General features: G+C 40.7%; 1 long non-coding RNA gene across 2 annotated transcripts; it reads left to right on the top strand.

Annotated features, from left to right (window-relative positions):
* The first annotated feature begins 684 nt into the window (after nucleotides 1–684).
* LOC130148286 (uncharacterized) lies at nucleotides 685–18,340 on the top strand. Of its 2 annotated transcripts, XR_008821506.1 has the most exons (3): nucleotides 685–3,385; nucleotides 16,361–16,547; nucleotides 16,946–18,340. It is a non-coding gene; the product is annotated as an uncharacterized LOC130148286 (long non-coding RNA). The 2 variants fall into 2 exon arrangements; XR_008821507.1 differs by having other exon boundaries at nucleotides 16,361–18,340.
* The last annotated feature ends 1,154 nt before the right edge of the window (nucleotides 18,341–19,494 follow it).

The raw sequence follows: 19,494 nt of genomic DNA, 5'->3' as shown, positions 1-19,494 counted from the left end.
TCATCTTTCTATCATCCAACACTGCAGCCGCAGGAGCTGTCGAGCTGCCAAGGGCTACCCGCACGGCCAAAATAGCCAAAGTAGGTGAAAGGTTGTGGAACAGCACATAAACAGGCTGGCGTGCCCAGCCCTGCCTCCAGTTCAGTGAGGGAAAGGTCCTGCAGCTGCTCCAGCACATGCGCAATCTCCCCCGCCCGCTCACAGGCTGCAAAAGTCAAGAGTACAGTAGCTGGATCGTTTTACTGCCGGAGCGGTGGCCAGTAGCCAGCTTGGAGCTGTAAACACCGGGATGTGCATGGCAACCCAGCAGCACTGACCAGCAGACACCCTTTTTCCTCATTCCCTGTCTTGGTTATCCATGGCTGAGACTGTGTGTTAACTGCTTTAAAATTGGGGAAAAGGACAATGGATCGCTGGTTTCAAAATTGCTTTTCAAAAAACAGCGAGAGGCTTGCATGAGATTAGCTGTGGGTGTTTCAAACTGGGAGTGTAGACATAGCAGTGAGGGAGAAAACTGTTTTGGAGTATGGCTGTACCCTTCAGCAAAGAAGCTTGGACTCAAATGATGATAAAGTATCACTCAAAAATGTTTATCTTGTATTATTGGTTTTATTATTATTTTTTATGGTTTAATTTTTATTTTTTATTTTATTATTTTATTATTGTTTATTTTATTATTAGTGATGCATATTGAATTCAGGAGGCCGCTTACTATGTAGGAAAATAGTAATCTTTGGCCAAGTACACCATTGCAAAGGATGTAGAGGTGAACTCTCAGCATGAGCTGGCACTGATCTGAAGCACACAGCTAGACAAAAAAAAGTTCTTCTCCAGCCTCAGCTGGCTACTGTAGCAGTTCTTGAGGAAGAGCATGTGGCATCTTCTATGAAAGCTGCTAACGCAGAGGGGAAAAAAAAGAGGAAAGGTATCATCAAGGCAGCTGCCACTCATGGCCGTGGCTGCCTTTGCTGTGAGCAGCCCTGCCCTGGAGAAGAGCATCTGGGAAAAGGCAGACAGCTTGGGAGAAGTCAGAAAGAAGTGAATGTTACTAAAAGAATACAACTTCTAAAGCCTAAATGTATTTCAGAAGAACTGGACAACAGATATTCTGTAGGAATATGGGAAGGGAGTTAGTGGAATTAGATGGATCAGTTGAAAAGTTTTAGATTAGACATCTTAAGAAACACCTTACCCTGAGAAGAAAGAGCTGTAGCTTCACCTGTAACTGTTATACAAGTCATGGGCTTTGAACTGGTACACGTACTGCTTTTCTTTTTCAATGTGGACCACTCTGGGTGAAGATGAGATGTTTTTGCTAATATCAGAATATTTGGCTTTTATATCAGCTGCACTTGATACTGTTGAGTATAGCAGGACGCTTGATAAGGTGGATGTCGTGCCCTGAGTTTCTGCTCAGAGCAATAGCCTTAACATGTTACTCCAGGTTATTTTGTCAGAGGCTGATCTTAGAAAGCATTCTGTTGCCCCAGTTTTTCTCTGACAGCATTTCTTTCTTCAGATCTGGAAGCATTTATTTTCTTCTAGTGCCTGATATCATAGGAACTTGAATGAGAAACTTAGCCTAGGAAATACTAAGCCGAGACAAGAGGCATCGTCTAGAAGAGGACTCACTATAGTGTTAATCTGGCCACCCTTTCAAAAGAGATGCAGACTTCCTGGTATCACTGGAAAGCCACTTCCCCCGCTGTTTGGGATTGCCCAAGGGAAGTTTGTTTCCTGTTTGCAACGTTGTGACTGCTACTACTGAACTGTGAACTCACAGAGAAGTTGATCTGGTAAAGGCTGAGTTTCCATAAGGTACTCCACAGAAGATACTGACACAGTAAGCCTATGGGAGTTTTCTACTGTGATGAAATGTGTAACCACATGGTAAGCTGTAACAGCTGCAGTTAAATGTGAAAATGAAGCTTGTGTATTAAAATAGTCCTGATAAAGATCCAGTACGATAAAAGATGTTGCACTGCACAATTAATTGTTTGACATGGGGTCTGAACAAGAACAACATCTTTAGTCATATGACTAACAGGTAGCAGCTAATTATGGGTAAATCATCAATGCAACATTGCTACAACAATAAGGACAGCCTAAACAAAGGAAGTTCTCCCTTAATGTGGAACTGTTTTAATCTCGTGGTATGCTAGACTCTAGCAAAATACAGAGTTTCACTATGCAGTATTAGCATGTTTTCTTTTTACTGTAATTCTTCTAATATTCTTTATATTACTCTGCCCACATTGGCATTTTGAAATTAATTTTTCAATGTAGTGCTCATTTAATAGTCACTGAAGAATAAAATCATCAGAGCTATAGTAGCACTTGTTTTCTAAAATGTCAGTCTACCTAAAGTGGCATAGAAACTCACACTAGTTTAATATTTCTTTATTTCACTTGTTGAAATTACACCAGTATTCTAAATGGACTGTGGTGGTTATATTTATATGCAGGCATTCATGAACATCTATTTTATTTAATTTCTACATGGGAAAAGACCCTTAAACATTCAAAAATACTGAATGAAGAAAGAAGTGTTTTAACTCATGGTTTTACCTATGTTTAAAATATTCAAAATGTGTGCTAGTACAAATCTTGATTCCCTACTCTCTGGGGCATAATAGCTGGGTACAAATAATCAGCAACATGTTTGCAGGCATTGGTTTCACAAAGCTACCTTTCAAAAAAAGTATTTTAACATACTAACAGTGGGATACAGTCTGTGAAACAGAGATTAAAAATGTCTTTGTTGTGAGACCAATTGAATTATAAATTTAGATGGGAAAAGTTACGTTATCAACAAGATAGATTTTCACTGCACAAAAATAGATTCAATGAAATATGTAAAAGATCTCCATTTATACCTGATAGGAAACGTAATTTCCTCTTACACACCCACACAGCTACTGTTGAAGTGTGAATTGCCAGGTCTTCCATTTCATGGCTAGTCATTATTAGTACATATTTAAGTAGGGTTGAAATATAAGAAAACAAATGTAAGCTTACTGTCTGGTTCCTTCAGTACTGGAGAAATGTTACAGAATTTTAGTATTCAGATCAAGCAGTAAATCTGCTATAAACCACCAGAAGATACTCCAGCCAAGAAAAAACTTGGTAGCTACCACAAGAGACTTTGCTGGCTTTCAGCAAGTGCTGAGAGGGAGGGCAGTACTTTCCCAGTGGTAGCTGCTAGAGCACCAGTTTTCCTTCTGCTTTCCATTCCAGATGTGCTATATGGAAGCCTGAAAATCTGTTCCTTAATTTGCAGCTCCCAATATGCTGAAGCCTGTGAAACAGTGATAAGGAAGTTATCAAAGAAGAAACCTGGAATTCAGAAATGCATATGTAGTTCCAACAAGAACAGGATAATAATGTAAGATACTTAAACTGATATTGCACGGGTGTTGCCATGCTGAAGTGAACAAGTATATCTGTATTTATTTTATGGGTATTTTGGGCTGTCTTACAGCATGCACATCAAGTGATGTAATGCTAATCTCCTCTCATATATGGAAACACAGAGTCTTTAAATTGTAAGCATTTAAGTTAAAGAGTCGAATCAAATCAATGCCAAGAATCCTAGCTGGGATGTAATTTTTACTGAAAATGACCTCTTAGACCTTGGGAAAAGCCGAAGATTTTGTAGAAGTGAACTAATAAAGACATTTCTATCACATTTCCCATTAAAAAATCTTAGTCAAACCTTCATTGTACTTTTGACTCTTCTTGTGAAATACAGTAAATGGATATAGTATCTGCCCTTTCCATGAGAAAGACTCAAAGGAGTGGTGGACCGTATTTTGAGAAGCAGTCTGTAGTTTTGTGTGAGCGGTTCTGGCTGCTTAATAAAGGCCATGAGATCCTGCAGCTCTGAGGGACTTCTGTTGGAGTTGTGAACTCATATCACTTTGAAAAATTAGGTGCTAGGTCTGACCAACATCCTGAATTTAACTGTACTGCTGAAAATGTAGGATAAATTTCCACCCCAAGTCACTCAAAGAGACCAATTACAGCATTTTGACTTCCAGAATTTTCTTTCAAATAAAAAGGGTGTGTGCCCCCTGTTTAACCATTCCTGCAGAAATGTATCTAAAATTGTACTTTTGAAACATCCAGATAATTCTAGCCCTTTACAGTCAGTTCGTGTTTCAAATCTTGTGCCAAATGCTTGAATGCCTTGGAGTAGAGAAGACCCTGAAGGAACACATAAAATTATATAGGAAAGGCACCAATTCACTCTTGCTGAGCAGTAATTTGGTTTGGTTTAGTAACCTGTGAAGTGGTTGACTAAAATGATGAACTTTAAGGAAACTGTAAAGAGTGTGATTATTGATATCTGCTGCAGGTGACCTTTACGTGCTGAAAAGATCACGAGGTAGTCAAGACAAACAAATTACAACCTCCTTTTCTTCTTCTCTCTAATGGTCTGAAATTGAAAAATTGGATCTATTGAACCCCAGTTAAAGTTACGACAGCCAAATAAAACAAGGCTACAACTTGCAGTTCTCCAAGTGTGTTATTTATATACCTTGGAGACTAAATGCTCCTGCTGGAGGGAGTCATGACTCACCACCTCCACCTGAACACAAATCACTTCAGGTTATTTCCATCCATTCACTACATCTTCCATTAGCTTTCCCCTCTATAGCAAAGAAACACATTCCAACTTTTCAAGCACAGGTGCAGATCATCCAAACTTCTGCTCCTGATTCTTTTTCCAGTGCTGTGATAAGGACTGTGTGCCTTGCTATCTTCCCTACTTCTGAGTATCTTTCTGGCTGCTCTGCTTGCTGTTTGTGTTAATGTAACCTAAACTCCTGTCAGTATTATCAAATTTATAGTGGATTTGATCAGCTTGCAGGATATGGTTAATGCTTTAGCATCATAGTTCCTGGCAGTACATCAGTATATAGCAGGTAACATTTCAAATGCATTAGCTATACAGGCAACCTTATAACTCTCCTTAGGAGCATCTCTCACAGTTGTACAGTGTCAGCGTGCACAGCATTCTGAGGGTGGCATTTTAAGTGACACTCATCATCTTGATAAGAGACCAAAAATGCAGCAGAATGCCATTGGGTATGTCCCATGACACAGACGTTGCCTGACTGTGCTAGATGCTGGGAAATGCTGAAGGGAGCCCAGGTCAGAGCAAGAAAAGCATTGCTTTCCTTGGTGTAAATAGCCTCTAACAATTGCCCCATAATCACACCAGTTAATTCTTTTTTCCACAACTCCCCTTGGAAAGGGACCCTGTATGGTTCTGTGCTGTCCTAGTCCTAGAATTTTGATAAACATGTTTTTTAGGAGTACACTGAGCAACATGACCAGTGTTTGAAATATGTGATTCCCTTATTCTTCCAATTTTTTTCATTAGGAAAGTTAGTAATTTTAAAAGTTTTATTTAATTAATTTTATGTCTGATACACTGTTTACAGCATGGTCAAAATGAAGTCTTTCCAAGTTCTAGTACAAGTGTATGAACTGTCTGATCCCAACTACTGCATGTATTTGCTACATAGCCTTGATTTTACCTAAGAGAAAGGTTTTATGCTTGCAAGACAGATTTATTCCATGTTATGACTGGGAAACTGAGCTGTCACCAGCAGTGTTAACCCAGACTTTCAGATGCTTTTTCAAGTATTTGGAGATCTGTCAGCTGTGTGTCTGAAAATAAGTTAAGGAGAGGTTGTTTACAGGAAAGGACAGGCTTGGTGTGCTCACTAACTACTGCATTGCTGAAAAGCTTGCTGTAATGTTCTGTTCTTGTCAGAGTTCAGATAACAACTGATGAGCTCACACATGAGAAAGTGTACGATTTTCAGCAGGATGGTATGAAATCTTCTTGCCAGCTGCAAATAGTATTAAGTATTATGCATAGATATTGCGATGTGAGATATTAGAGGGGATCACTGGGACATCCTTGAAATGATGTGTTAACTTCTCAGCAAGAGGGAAGTTGTATATGTGTTATTTCCAGTTATTGGATAGTGTGTGAATGACTGTGAATGAAGTCCTAATCTGATGTCCACTGCATTCAGTTAAACGTTTCCAGTCATTTCAGCTGTAGTCTTCAGTGGGAACTGGATCAAACCTCTGTAAGACAGGAGAGGGCAAAATGCCAGCTGAAAGGAAAAAAATCAGCTTTATGCTTCATATTTTACAATTTTAAATAATTTTTAAATCTTCTAGAAAAGTGTTTTGGAGTCTGATTTTCCTCTTGCTCAGCTTTCCACATTACATGTAGAGTAATTCGATGAGTTGAAAATAATTTTCTTATCACTGTCTAAATTGAGGAAGACAGTAACCTAGGCCACCTTTACAGCAAAGAAAAATAAACCAGACATTCATATTCTTGTTTTGAAGTCCTTTTCTGTGTGTGCTTTGTTCTTTCTGGCTAAAATAAGCAATACCTTGGTTTTAAAAATGCTGTGATGATGTCATGCCTGTCATTGGTCATGGACTGTCAGAGGAAAGAGGCATAGGATGTCTGAATTGGGAGAGATCAGCAGGGAGATCTGGCGCCAGGAGCCAGGGGGCAGGAGAGGAGGAAGAACTGGTGATTCCCCACTGTAAGCACCAACATCTGAGTGCACTCTTGAGATCAGGAGGGAAGCGGGGGACACCGAACCCTGGAGCTGCTGAATGACACAGCAGTGTTACCTGTTCCTTCCCCGGATGTCCTGTCCTAAGTAGTAAGAAAATACTAGAAAGGTAGGATGGAGCTCTGCATGGAAATCTATAACACATTGAATGTTGGTTTATGCAGGATCTCAGTGAAATGAGCCTCCTTCTTATTTTCAGTCAGCTGTTGGGGCCATAGCCAGCATGTCTTGTTAGATAGCTCTTGTGAACCTCCCAGACTAGACATGCATGACATATTAGATAACTTCACTAAGCCATCTCAGACATGTCCATACAGTACAGACTACTTCCAGGATATCCCATATGGTGGTCCTGTCAAGGCCTTTTTAGGATTCATACCACTATGATATAAAGGTTTCTGATTAGTTGTTGCTATTATGCTTCAGTACCTCATAGCTAAGGGATAAAAAGGGATGGTCTTGCTGGTTTTTTTAGTATTGGGGAGGGAGAGGAACTGGAAGAGAAAGTGGACTTAAAAACCATACTTAAAACAAGACTAGTCAGAAGATGAGACATGGATTTATTCCTAGCAAGGCACACAAGCCTTCTGCATTCTTCAAGTCAAAACATCTTTACTTTCGTTACTCCCTCAGACTTTGGATAGATGCTTTTGCTATCAGCATGAACAATATTTTTTTCCATGACTCAGTGATGTATGGAAGTTTAGAAAACTCCCTACACATTTTACAGGTGTAACTGTTGCCTGCATTACTTCAGATTCTGAAATGGGGTACTCAGCAGGGAATCAGATGCAGGCCACCTCAATCCAGACAGTAAGACTTAATGAAACAGGGGCAAAAGTCCCTGGCCCTTCAAAGAATTGTGTAAATTATGTGTCCTATAGCAACACAGTCTCTAGCACTAAGCTAAACGAAATTCTCTGAAAGCTTTCCACAACCCACTCTGGTCTTTGGTATTGGCTCCTAAATCAAGACTGTGACCTTTGTGCCCTGTTAATCAGCATCTGGAGAGCAACACAAAGCTACCATTTGCTGCTGCCTGCAGACATCCAGTCTGAAGATCCAAGCCAGTGAAGGTGTCTCTCATTGTAGAATAGTATCCAAAATGATCAGAAGGTTCAGAAGCTGAAGGTTTTTCAGAAGAAAAAGGAGTCTGAGCAGTCGCAAAAATTTACTCTGGAAGATGGCTTGACTGCCTCTTTAAGATTAGAGGAGAGGACACAATAGCTCACCCCTGTCTTTGTGTTGACTTAGGAATGGTCGCTGGATATTATGAGAGTTGGTGTCTGCAAAGGCCAGTGCCCACACCTTGAGTTTTGCTTGAGGCTTGGCACCTCTGTGCACCTCTGCGTAGGGTAGGGAATAGGGCTAATTTGGGGAAGAGGAGAGGATGCCTGAATGGAAGACCTGGTGCCTTATCCTTTAGGGAAGTTGTTTTTCAGTCAACTACCCACAAATGCTTACTATTTGGCACAGGGGATGTCGAAGGATGGGAGAGCTCTGCTCTGCAGTGGAGAGAGAACAGCAGGCATGGCTGAAGCACGGGCTGGGCTTGGAAGGCACTGGAGGCATGTATTTGTATGAACCCCTGTGTCAGGGGCTTTGCAGGTTGGGATGGGGTTGGACTGAGTGTGCAAGGCTGGTGGGTCTTAGGTGGACACTAAATCCTCAGTCCCAGCTCTCACTGCCCATCAGCAGTGTTCAGCACTGTATTCAGAGCCAGTATCCCATGCTTTGTGTTGGGACAGATAGTGGTGTCAGAATTAGGGTAGAGTTACAGTTAGGGAAAGGAAGACTGAAAGGAAAACTGAAAGAACTGAGATACCGTCGTCTCCTGGGTGATGTGCATGGACACGGACAGGTCTAGTGTTGGCAGTGCACTCGGACAACATTTTCATTTAGTTGCTCATGTCATATATTTTCTTGTGGGCACTAGTCACTTTGCTATTTTTACTTTAATGATTATTTCGGAAATATGTTTAGGGAATAAAAGACATCCAGAGTGATTTTCTACTGCCTATATAAGTTAGAGTTCAGATGAGGGTTGGTATTCATACAGGACAGTGGTTTAGGATTGATTTCAGTGAAAACTTCAGTCACAAAGTATGTTGAAGGCAGTGGTTTGGATTTGGAATGGGATTATGAATGGCAGCCATTATGGAAGCCAAAGGGCTTCTCTCTCTAATTCCTACCTTCGTAAAATTACCAGTGAGGTGGCATCTTCTTTATGATGGCTTGAGTATGAAGCAACATGGAACACTTTGGTTCCATTTCTCCAACTTTTTTGAATTCAGAAACTGTCAAAAATTTTTAATATATTGAGACTTTTGAGGGTGACATTGCTAAAAAAAATATTTGAAACTGATTTTTGCCATAGGCCTGTATCAAACTGACTGTATTAATGGTATTTTATAGTCCTGAAAAATCAGTCCATGGAGTGGGCTGTTTTGGCAAGGCTCTGATGATATTAAAGAGTCTTCTGGGAGGGTAACCTTCTGTGAAAGAACTCTGATCCAATAGCCCTGGAAGTCATGCCAAATGGTGGAGGCTGGCAAGATAATTGCAAAGTACATCATTTGCACACTTGAAGTCATTGCATCTTCCTCCAAAACACACTTCTCTCTCCATGTCTGTGGTCTGTTATTACAACTTTCCAGAGCCAGCAGCACATGATCTGCATTTAATTGATGAAGTGCAGCAAGTTCTGTTCTGAGGAGCATCTCATAATGCTTCCAGGCCCAACATTAGCACTGATACCTGTTGTGTGGTCCCACAGTGTTGCCTAGCTTTTTGAGTCAAGTCTTTCATTGAATCACAACTTGCATTTCCAAGGTGGAAGGGAGGGAGAGAACTTCCATGTCAAGGACTGACTGACATAAAAGCCATTTTACTACTCATGTTGCTGAGAGGATTAAATATAGTTTGTTTCCTAATGTTAAAGGACAAAGTAAAGAACTTTGGTTCTTAGCAGTGAATTAGTCAGCTCCATCATCTCTTCCAGAGCTTGCTACTACAATATATCTGTTGGAGATGTTGTCTGCTTATTCTATTTACTTTCACTGATTGCTTGAGTGCATACTGCCCATCTTTTTCTTTTCATAATGATCATCCGGTTCATTATTACAGAGACACTTGTATAAATATTATTACAAAGAAGCTTCTAACCACTTTGAAAGTGGTGGAATTGTCTTAGAAAATAACACATCTATGAAACAAGTTCTCTGTTAAACCCATACTGACAATATATGAACTGCACATTAACTTGTGCCTTAGTTTCTGGTAGCAAACAGGGTGATGAAAGGAGTCTACCTGTGGGCTCCATTTCCATTTAAATTTTGCAGACATAGAAGGAAGAATGCCTGAGGGAAAAAAAAAAAAAAAAAAAAAAAAAGGAAGTGATGGCAAAGAGGAAATAACTGAGTGGAAGGAAGAAGTGGAATTAGATTCCTTAATGTGTTCTTCCTTACGTATTTTTTTTTAACTTCCATTATACTTCTACCTTATTCCATCTTTTTCTTTTCTTTGTTGTCCTTCACTATCAATGACCTCAATGTTCTCTTGGTACAATCATTTTTGTAAAGTGAAAAATTCAGATCCAGTGACCAAGGTCTTTTTGAATACTATGAATCCTAAATTCAGAACTTTCTAGAACTTTGAAAACATTTCATTTGTTCTGATTTTGTTTCTATTGCTAGAAAAGATGCAGCTTTAAAAAAAAAAGGTGAAAGAGTGAATTTTACTTTTGTTCATATCCCTCTCTACTTACAAAAATATCTCTAGAACATCAGGGAAACTTACTTTAAAATGCTTTTTTATAAAGTTTGTTTCACTTCATTCCACAACGAATACTTGATTTTCTCATGGTGAAGAATATTTACAGTCTCCCCTGTCTGTAGCTTTAGAACAGAAAGTATCTATGTGACATGTTGCCTGTATAGATGCCACTGGGGGTGAGCAGTAACGTAATCTCTAGGGTGAAACAGTGCTGCCACTTACATTCATTCACTCTCCAGAAATTCCAGACCTTTTCTGAACTTTGACTTGCAGGGAAAATTTGCTGTCACCAGTCAGCAAAATGGAAAAAAGAAGTTCTGCTTTGGAAGCAAAAGAAAAGTCTCTGTATGCAACCTGTCTGTCTGTCTAGTAACACAAAGAGAGGGCTAATTTACCAGCCTCATGTTTCCAAGAAGCACTAGTATTTCATATCATGGCTACCAGCTTGCATGATCATGACTTCACAGAAAGGTACACATTCCACTCTGAAAATGTTTTAGTCCTTTTTTTCAAACATTGTCTATTTTATTGAGTACTTAGTAATGTTTCACTATACTTCACCTCTACGAAAACCCAAGACCAGTCAACTCCAAACCATCAAGCCCAGTAAATCAGCCCAAAAAACCTCTGCGTTGCTTGTGGGTGGTTTTTCTGGTGTTTCATATTCTTTTGATGGACAGGGAAGCAAACTCTAACCTTCTGATCTAGGAACGTTTGTGATTAAATGTTGTTGTGGAGGGAAAGGAAGATAACTAGCTAGAAGTGACTTATCTTCATAAATGATGTCAGAGTTGAACTACCTGGGCAAAGATTACATTTCTGATAATTTTTACAAAACAAAATTGTATACTCCATGATATGAATCATCATGTAGCATAACAGGCAGAACCTAGAAGAATAACATCAAAACCAAATCTATACAGTTTGAGCTACTATGGGTTGTGAGCAAGCTTTGATGTAACAGTAGGGTTTCTCCAGTTCAGGTTCTGTTCTGCAAATAGGTAAAGATGTACCATTGCCCATTCTGGGAACAATAAGATTTTTGAGGATATCAATTTTCCATAAATATAAACTCACATAACTTCTTTTGCTTGACAGAATATTGGTGAGAACTGACCCTAGTTCTGCAAGGACCTTCAGTGCAATTCTGCACTAAAGATATAATGTGGGTAGGACAATGAACAAGGTAGTATATTACTGTAATCTAATTTCCAAGCAAATAGGCTGTGAGCATTTGAACTAAGTCTAGAATTGATTAGAGCCTGAATTACATCTGCTGCATGACATAAAAACAAAGCTACTAGCTTACGTAAATGGAATTTATTTGGTTTAAGCAAGGCATGAAAGAGGTGTAAACATAGCTCAGACAAATCTGTTTCTGTCAGAAGCATGGCAGTTATACGTGTCAGTTCTTTAGAAATAGCCTATTTATGAAAACTAGGCAGCAATACAATGGCATGGCATTCCTTTTTTATTCTGGGTGACAGTATTTAAATATCAACTTGCAACTGAACTCAATAAAATTATAAATATTATTTGTTAGTCCATGGACCTCTCCCCCTCCTTAGGTCTGAATTCCTTGAAGATGCTTTGTTTTTCTCATTTCCAAAGTGTCAGTGTTTTCAGAACGTGTAAATCTTTCCCCGCCTTGGAAAGACGTCGTTCCTGATTCATCTGCGTTCGTCTGAGAGCTTGGTATGCCTACATGTGACCAAGTATCCACATGCAGCCTGATTTGTGTTTTGGCTCTGAGCAGAGATGGTAAGGGAAAACATGATATAACTGTACAGAAATAGATTAGTTATTTAGGATTCAAAACAAGTCATCAGATCTAATCTAGACCTTTGGTCAAGCTATACCTGTTTCCTCTTTTAACACGTACAAATTCTGTAATATCTTGGGGGACAATACTGCAGAGCTGAAAATGAAAACTTCCATAAGAAGTCAAGATTATTCTTCTGAAATACATTCAAGTTTTCCATCTAGAATTTTCAAAGCTGTGCCAGTTTACACTAACTGGAAGTCTGTGCCTTTGTTTAGATCAATACCAGCTATGAAATTAGTGGGGCATAGTTTTGCCACTAAAACTCCGTGTATGCTCCTTGTGCAAAAATGGAAGGAGCTGACAAATACCTGTTATGTGCCCAAGTTTCAGGGAGTGCAGCTCAAAACATCAAAACATGGATGACTAATCCTTCTTTCAGAAAGTTGTCTTCCACACTTAACACTGAGCACCCAGACAGCACTGTATCCCCAGTCTTTGGCATAGTGAAAATATCTGCTAGGGAAGCTGCTGCAGAACATAAAGGCTTGTTCTTCCTGGCTCAGAAAAAGTAAGTTTCTGCTAAGTGCTATTAACTGGAGTTTTCTCTTGAAATGTGGAAAATCTCAGTATACAGTGTGCATGCATTATTTCTGTAACTGTTAGAAGAAATGTATGTTGTAGCCATTCTGGGTAAATAATCAGAGACAAAACCTGGAACTGAGCAAACTCCCTAAGTTATTTGTATTCTAATAAATGAAGAAGAAGTGAAGTTTTGTAAAAACAGTGTTATTTTGTCTAGACATGAAAAGGTTTTGAAATTAACAGTACACATTATTACAATGGATGAACTGTGGCTATGTTCTTCAAGACATCCCACTCCAGCAATTTCTGTGGCAGTGCAGGATGTCATGACAGTTAACCCAGCCTAGGTTAGATATGCCTGTGTGGAACTGTCTGCCTGCTGGCATCCTGAAATGTTTTTTTCTTGTAACGCTGATTCTTTATTTTGCCTGATTGCTTTCAGTCATACTTAAGACTCCTGTTTAGTTTTCATTTATATTTGTTTTCAATGTTTGTAGTTGGTCATTTGAGTGTTTTTTAGTGTACACTACAGAATCACTTTTTTAAAGTTTCTTTGAAACATAATTGCAGATTTCTGAGCAGAAATAACAAAATTTCAAGAAAAGTCTTCAGGCTGCTTTAACAGTCCCTTTTTTTTGTTTTTTACATTCCTGCACTGCATCACCAGGTAAAACCAAACCTATCATAGCATTATTATATATGACCAACAGTCATCCGTACAGGGTGTGGAAAGTCTGGGATTACTTTGGAGGTGACTATATTGCAAATTCTAGAATCTTTCTTTTTCCTGATAATTTTTCCACTGTTTTCCTTATTAGTTGCAGGCCAGCTCATGCTTCTGATGGTGGCAGTGATGACTTAAAATGAAACAGGACTCTTAGCTACAGCACACATAATATTAAAAATATATTAGAAAGGGTCTAGACCCCATGCACAAAGAGGTGATCCTCAGGTGACTTGGCAAAAGGTAATTCTGTGGATCTTGCACAAAGGACTGCCAAACCCACAGAAGTCAGCTGATGTCAACAGAGTAAAATACATTTAATAATAGGTTCGATACACTGCACAATATACAACAAATTTAGGTTGTAATAGCTGCAAAATAATAATGATAACAACACAGTAGGACATAAGCAAGCCAGGAGGTTCCTGGAGTGCATTGGTGATAAATCCCTCCTCCAGGTGATAGAGGAGCCAAGGAGGAGAGGTGCTCTGCTGGACCTCGTACTCACCAACAAGGAGGGGCGTGTTTGGGATGTGAAGATCAAAGGAAGCCTTTGCTGCAGTGACCATGAGATGGTAGAGTTCAGGGTCCCGAGGGCAGGGAGGCTGGTGAAAAGCAAGCTCACAATCCTGTGCTTCAGGAGAGCAGACTTTGGCCTCTTCAAAGATCTGCTTGTGAGATAAGGCCCTGGAAGAAAGGTGGTAGTGGTGGTGGTGGTAAGCTAAGAAAGCTGGTTAAGATTCAATGATTACCTCCTATAAGCTCAGGAGAGTTCCATCCCAATGAATAGGAAGTCAGGCAAAAGTGCCAGTAGGGCCATGTAGATAAACAAGGAGCTCCTGGCCAAACGCAGACACAGAAAGGAAGTGTGCAGAAGGTGGAAGCAAGGATGGGTAACCTGGGAGGAATACAGAAACACTGTCCAAGCATATAGGGATGAAGCTGGGAAAGCTAACACCCAAATGGAATTGCATCTGGCCAGGGATGCCAAAGGCAACAAGAAGGGCTTGCATAAGTACCTAGGTGACAAAAGGAGGACAAGGGAAAATGTGGGCCCATTGATCAATGATACAGGGGACCTGGTTACACAGGACATGGAAAAGGCTGAAGTACTGAATGTCTTCTTTGCTTCCATCTTTACTAGCCAGACCAGCCTTGAGAAACCCCAGGTGCCAGAGACCAGGAGGAAGGCTAGAGCAAGGAGGATGTGCCTTTGGTGGAAGAGGATCAGGTCAGGGAATAGTTAAGCAAACTGAACATCCATAAGTCCATAGGCCCTGATGGGATGCACCTACAAGTGCTGAAGGAGCTGGCAGGTGTCATTGCGAGGCCACTCTCAACAATCTTTGATTGATCATGGTAACTGGGAGAAGTGACTGAAGACTAGAGGAAAGCAAATGCCATTCCTGTCTTCCAGAAAGACAAAAAGGAGGACCCAGGGATTTACAGGCCAGTCAGCCCCACTTTGACCCCTGGGAAAGTGATGGAGCAGCTCATCCTGGAAACCATTTCCAGGCACACGAACAAAAAAGTCACCAGGAGCAGTCAGCATTGGTTCACTAAGGGGAAGCCATGCCTGACCAAACTGATGAACTTCTATGATGAAATGACTGGCCTGGTGGTTGAGGGGAGAGCAGTAGCTATTGTTTACCTGCACTTCAGTAAGGCCTTTGGTACTGTCTCCCATAAGATCCTTACAGACAAGCTGTTGATATATGAACTGGATAAGCAGACAGTGAGGTGGGCTGAAAACTGGCTGAATGGCTGGGCCCAGAGGGTGGTGACAAGCAGCATGAAGTCTTTCCGGGATTCTCTCCAGTATGTGCAGGTCTCTTTTCTACTGGGGAGCCTAGAACTGGACACAGTGCTCCAGGTGTGGCTTCACCAGTGCTGAGTAGAAGGGAATAATCACCTTCCTCGACCTGCTGGCAACACTCCTCCTAACACAGCCCAGGATACCATCAGGCTTCCTTGCTGCAAGGGCACACTGCTGGCTCATGTTCAACTTTGCATCCACCAGGACCCCAGATCCCCTTCTGCAGAGCTGCTTCCCAGCTGGGTGCCCGCCAGCCTACACTGACGCATGGAGTTGTTCCTCCCCACGCTCAGGACTTTGCACTCTCCCTTATTGAACTTCAGAAGGTTCCTGTCCACCGACTCCTGTCAAGGTCCCTCTGGATGGCAGCACTGCCCTCTGGTACATCAGCCACTGCTCCCAGCTCCCAGATTTGTCATCTGCAAACTTGCTAAGGTTACATTCTGCCCCATCATCCAGATCATTAATGAAGATGTTGAACAAGATTCGAGCAGCATTGACCCCTGAGGTACACTGCTAGTTCCTGGTGTCCAACTGGACTTTGTGCCCCAGATCACCACACTCTGGGCCCAGCTGTTCAGCCAGATGTCAGTGTACCTCGCTGGCTGCCCATCCAGGCCATACTTCATCAGGTTCTGTATGAGGAACTTATAAGTGACAGTGTTAAAGACTACTGACGTCCAAGTACACAATATCTGCTGCTCTCCCCTTGCCTTTATACTTTGCCTCTAATTTCTCTTCTAAACTCCCTCACTATGGTTGCAAGAGTGGCAGAGCTAGGTGCACCAGTATACAGAGTTTTCAAAAAAAGTGACCTTGTCAAAAAGAGGATCAATTCCACTACAGTTTTACAGCCTTTAACTGATAAATATAAGACAGTGGACAACATCACCACTAAATCCTTAAGAGGACGTGAATAGGAATGAAGTCCGCTAACCTGTTGCCCTGATGGAGTGAATTGTTGCCCTGCCACCTAGTGGCAATATGCCACTGTATAGCAGTAATTAAGTCTATTTATGTTATAAAGCTTTATTATAATTCTCACACTTTTATGAGGCATTTTATTTTTCTTTTCTATGTAGGAAACGCCTTTGTACTAATGGAAGATCAAGCGTCAATCAATGTTAATAGTCTTAATGAAAGTTCTTACATGAATTGAGAAGCCTGAATAAAAATAGGAGGATCAAGAGTAGTTGAGTAATTGTATTTTACTAGCAGCGTATCAAACACATCAAAACATCAAGATTTGAACAAATTCAAAATACAGAGGTGAGCAAGGAAACAGAAGTAGCATTTTTGTAATACATCATTTAGGGCTGTTTTTCTTATCTCCTAAATCAGACATAAAACTTAGTGCTTAAACAAAAATGTGGGGGGGGACAGGACAGAGAGAAAAATGAATGGTGTCTGTTGTAATCACTCTGTTACACCATGTATATGCCCTACCCTGGAATATACCCCTGCCTTCTCATCCACCCCTCGTATCTTCCTGGAAAGTGTGATGGTTAATGATACAATGTGTAGTGAAACAATTTCTCCCATACGAATTAAAAGGACAGGTTCATGGACTAAAGAATTATTCATAATCATGAGTAATGATCCAATAAATCATCCAATTGGATGATGGAGAGCAGGATCATCAACTGGATGAGATTCTGGCTTTTCAGGGGCTAGCGAGGAGCAACTTACTCTTCTGAAAGATCCCAGCAACTTCGTCTGGAGACTGAACATCCAAGCACATCCCATTGACTGATTGATCCTGACATATCTGAAGATCACGATTATGAAAATGTATAGAACACAGGACTGACACCAGTGGCATAAGCCTGATGATCCATTTATGGTTTCCAAATGCAGTCCTCCCTCTTGCTGTGTGAATGGCCATGCCAGACTGGTCCCACAGCTCAAGAGTCACTTAGTACATAATTCAGCTTATTTTGAAGGAAGGTGGTCATCTGAAATAAATGCTGAGGCACGGCAGGGGTATGTAATGCAATAGTTTCTCCTTCAACATGACACCTAGATGGTGATGCTGTATGCCTGTTTCATGTGAAGCTTTTCACGATGCATGTTATATGCACTCTGAGCAAGGGGGATTTATTTTTTTTGGCAGTGACTTCAGCGTAATCAGCATTGGCTCCTGTACACAGACATGGCCCCTGGGCTTGTCACTGCGGTGTTGCATGCTGACATGTCCCATGGAGCTCACTGAAACTTTTTCAACAGTCTCTTTCACGGCCTACCTGTATGTCAGAGGTTTTGGGACAAGGATCAGATACTTCCCAAATATGAAGGAAACCCATAAAAATCAAAAGATATACTATAACAGAATAAAACTATTACATCGTGCATTGAAATTAATTGAAATTAAGTTTCCTGTTTATACATAGAGAAACATTCTTCAGGTAAACAGGGGAAATACTATAATAAAGTCTTTTTAAAAAAGTAGAACATTAGCTGTCTTTCATTAGGATAGTAATAAAAAAAGGTACATATATAGGGTGAACCAGTGGAAAGCAGAGTATCTGGCCATGCCCCAGAAGATATATTTACTGGAGAGAGTTGTATGTATTTTGTCTAGACACATACACAGAAATATTTTTATTTTTATCATAGCCATGGTGAGAAACCCATACTGATGTGGGGATAGATTCATCTTCCTAGTGTGGAGTGTGACACATAGGTAATGGTTGCTCTTGCACAGTTTGGCGTTTTTGACAGATACTTCCTTTTCTATTAACTCTATATCTCCTCTCCTTTATAGTAATACCACAAGTAGTTTTTTTAAGGGGTGGGGGGAAAAGCAGCATGCCATTATAAATCCATCTACTCTAATTAGTGGTTACAAACACAAAACTCCTTCATCATAATAATGTAGTTATAGTGTAAAATCACTAGCACCTTTCTAGTTCTTTATATGATTTGTTTGGGGTTTTTTTCCTGTAACCCTAGAACAGGATTTCTTGAATCTGTAATAGATGGGGGGACAATTACAGCACCTTTGTAAACTTTTTACTACTAAGTTGTTTACAATAATTTCAAATAATTCCATGTTATCATCATTTTGCCTTGGTATAGTTGTATTAATAGGATATTAATAAAAGCTGCTGGTGGTGAGTAGGGCTTTAAAACTGTACTGCAAAGCCTGACAGTTGATTTCCAAACACTAACATCTGCTAAAAAATTACTACTCCTGGATGCTTTTGGAGAGGCATTAACAATATGTGCCAGACCTGCCAGCTGCACTGTTGGGAAGTCATGAGACCCAGAAAGCACACAGGGACTGCAGGCAGCTGACAGGCAATTATGTAAAAGAATGTATTATAGAAAACACTGCACAGCAGGTGCAACCCAAGGAAGAAGAGGCAACACTAGCCACTGACACAGAAATGGGAAGGGTTGCTGAGATATAAACGGGTGGCACATCATGGCTGCACTATGAAATACATGGTCCCAAGGCTGAAGTAAAACCTCTACCTTGCCGTTAGCTACGACTGTGCAGGAGCAGGCTGCGAGAACTGAAGTGGCTAAAAGTGAATCTCTCACAATGTGCATTTACATGATATTTCACAATGGATGGGTACAACTGATGTGCAGCTTATCTGACTAGAAGATGTCATCCACATTTAGGCTACAGCCATCTCCCAAAGCCAAGGCCTGCATTCAGTCATGCAGCAGGTATCTGGCTCTCCTGTTCGTTAACGGGAAGCCTAGAGGCATCAAAGGCTGCAGGTGGAGCTGTGCAGTGCTCCAGCATCCTTGAGCTGTTTGCAAGGCGGCTGCAAGGCAGCTACTGAGAGAACCCTCACCTGCTCTCCCATAGAATCGTAGAATCATTTAGGTTGGAAAAGTCTTTAAGATCTTCGTTTCCTACTGTGGCACCTAACTGATGTGCCACTCTGCAGCTGCCTGCATACAGACAGGGGTCCAGGATGTGATTGCATTGCAGCAGTTAGGGAGTAGGTTCACAGGACAAGGAACGAGTAATATAATACAACTGATTGCTCCCAGCATTACCAGCAGTAAGGTATCAATGCAGATACAAAGTGTCTACTAATGACACCTTACTACTGACATTTCATCACTCAGACACCACCAAGCCAAGGCACAAGAATTCTCTTCTGACCAGATTGTACATTTTTCTTTTCTCTGTACAGACCATTCCCAGCTACATGGGAATATGTTCTGTGGATGGGCACTTACATGATTTGGCCAT

Source organism: Falco biarmicus, chromosome 4 (genome assembly GCF_023638135.1).
Source record: "Falco biarmicus isolate bFalBia1 chromosome 4, bFalBia1.pri, whole genome shotgun sequence".
NCBI lineage: Eukaryota > Metazoa > Chordata > Aves > Falconiformes > Falconidae > Falco > Falco biarmicus.
This window is presented reverse-complemented; position numbering and strand designations above follow the sequence as displayed.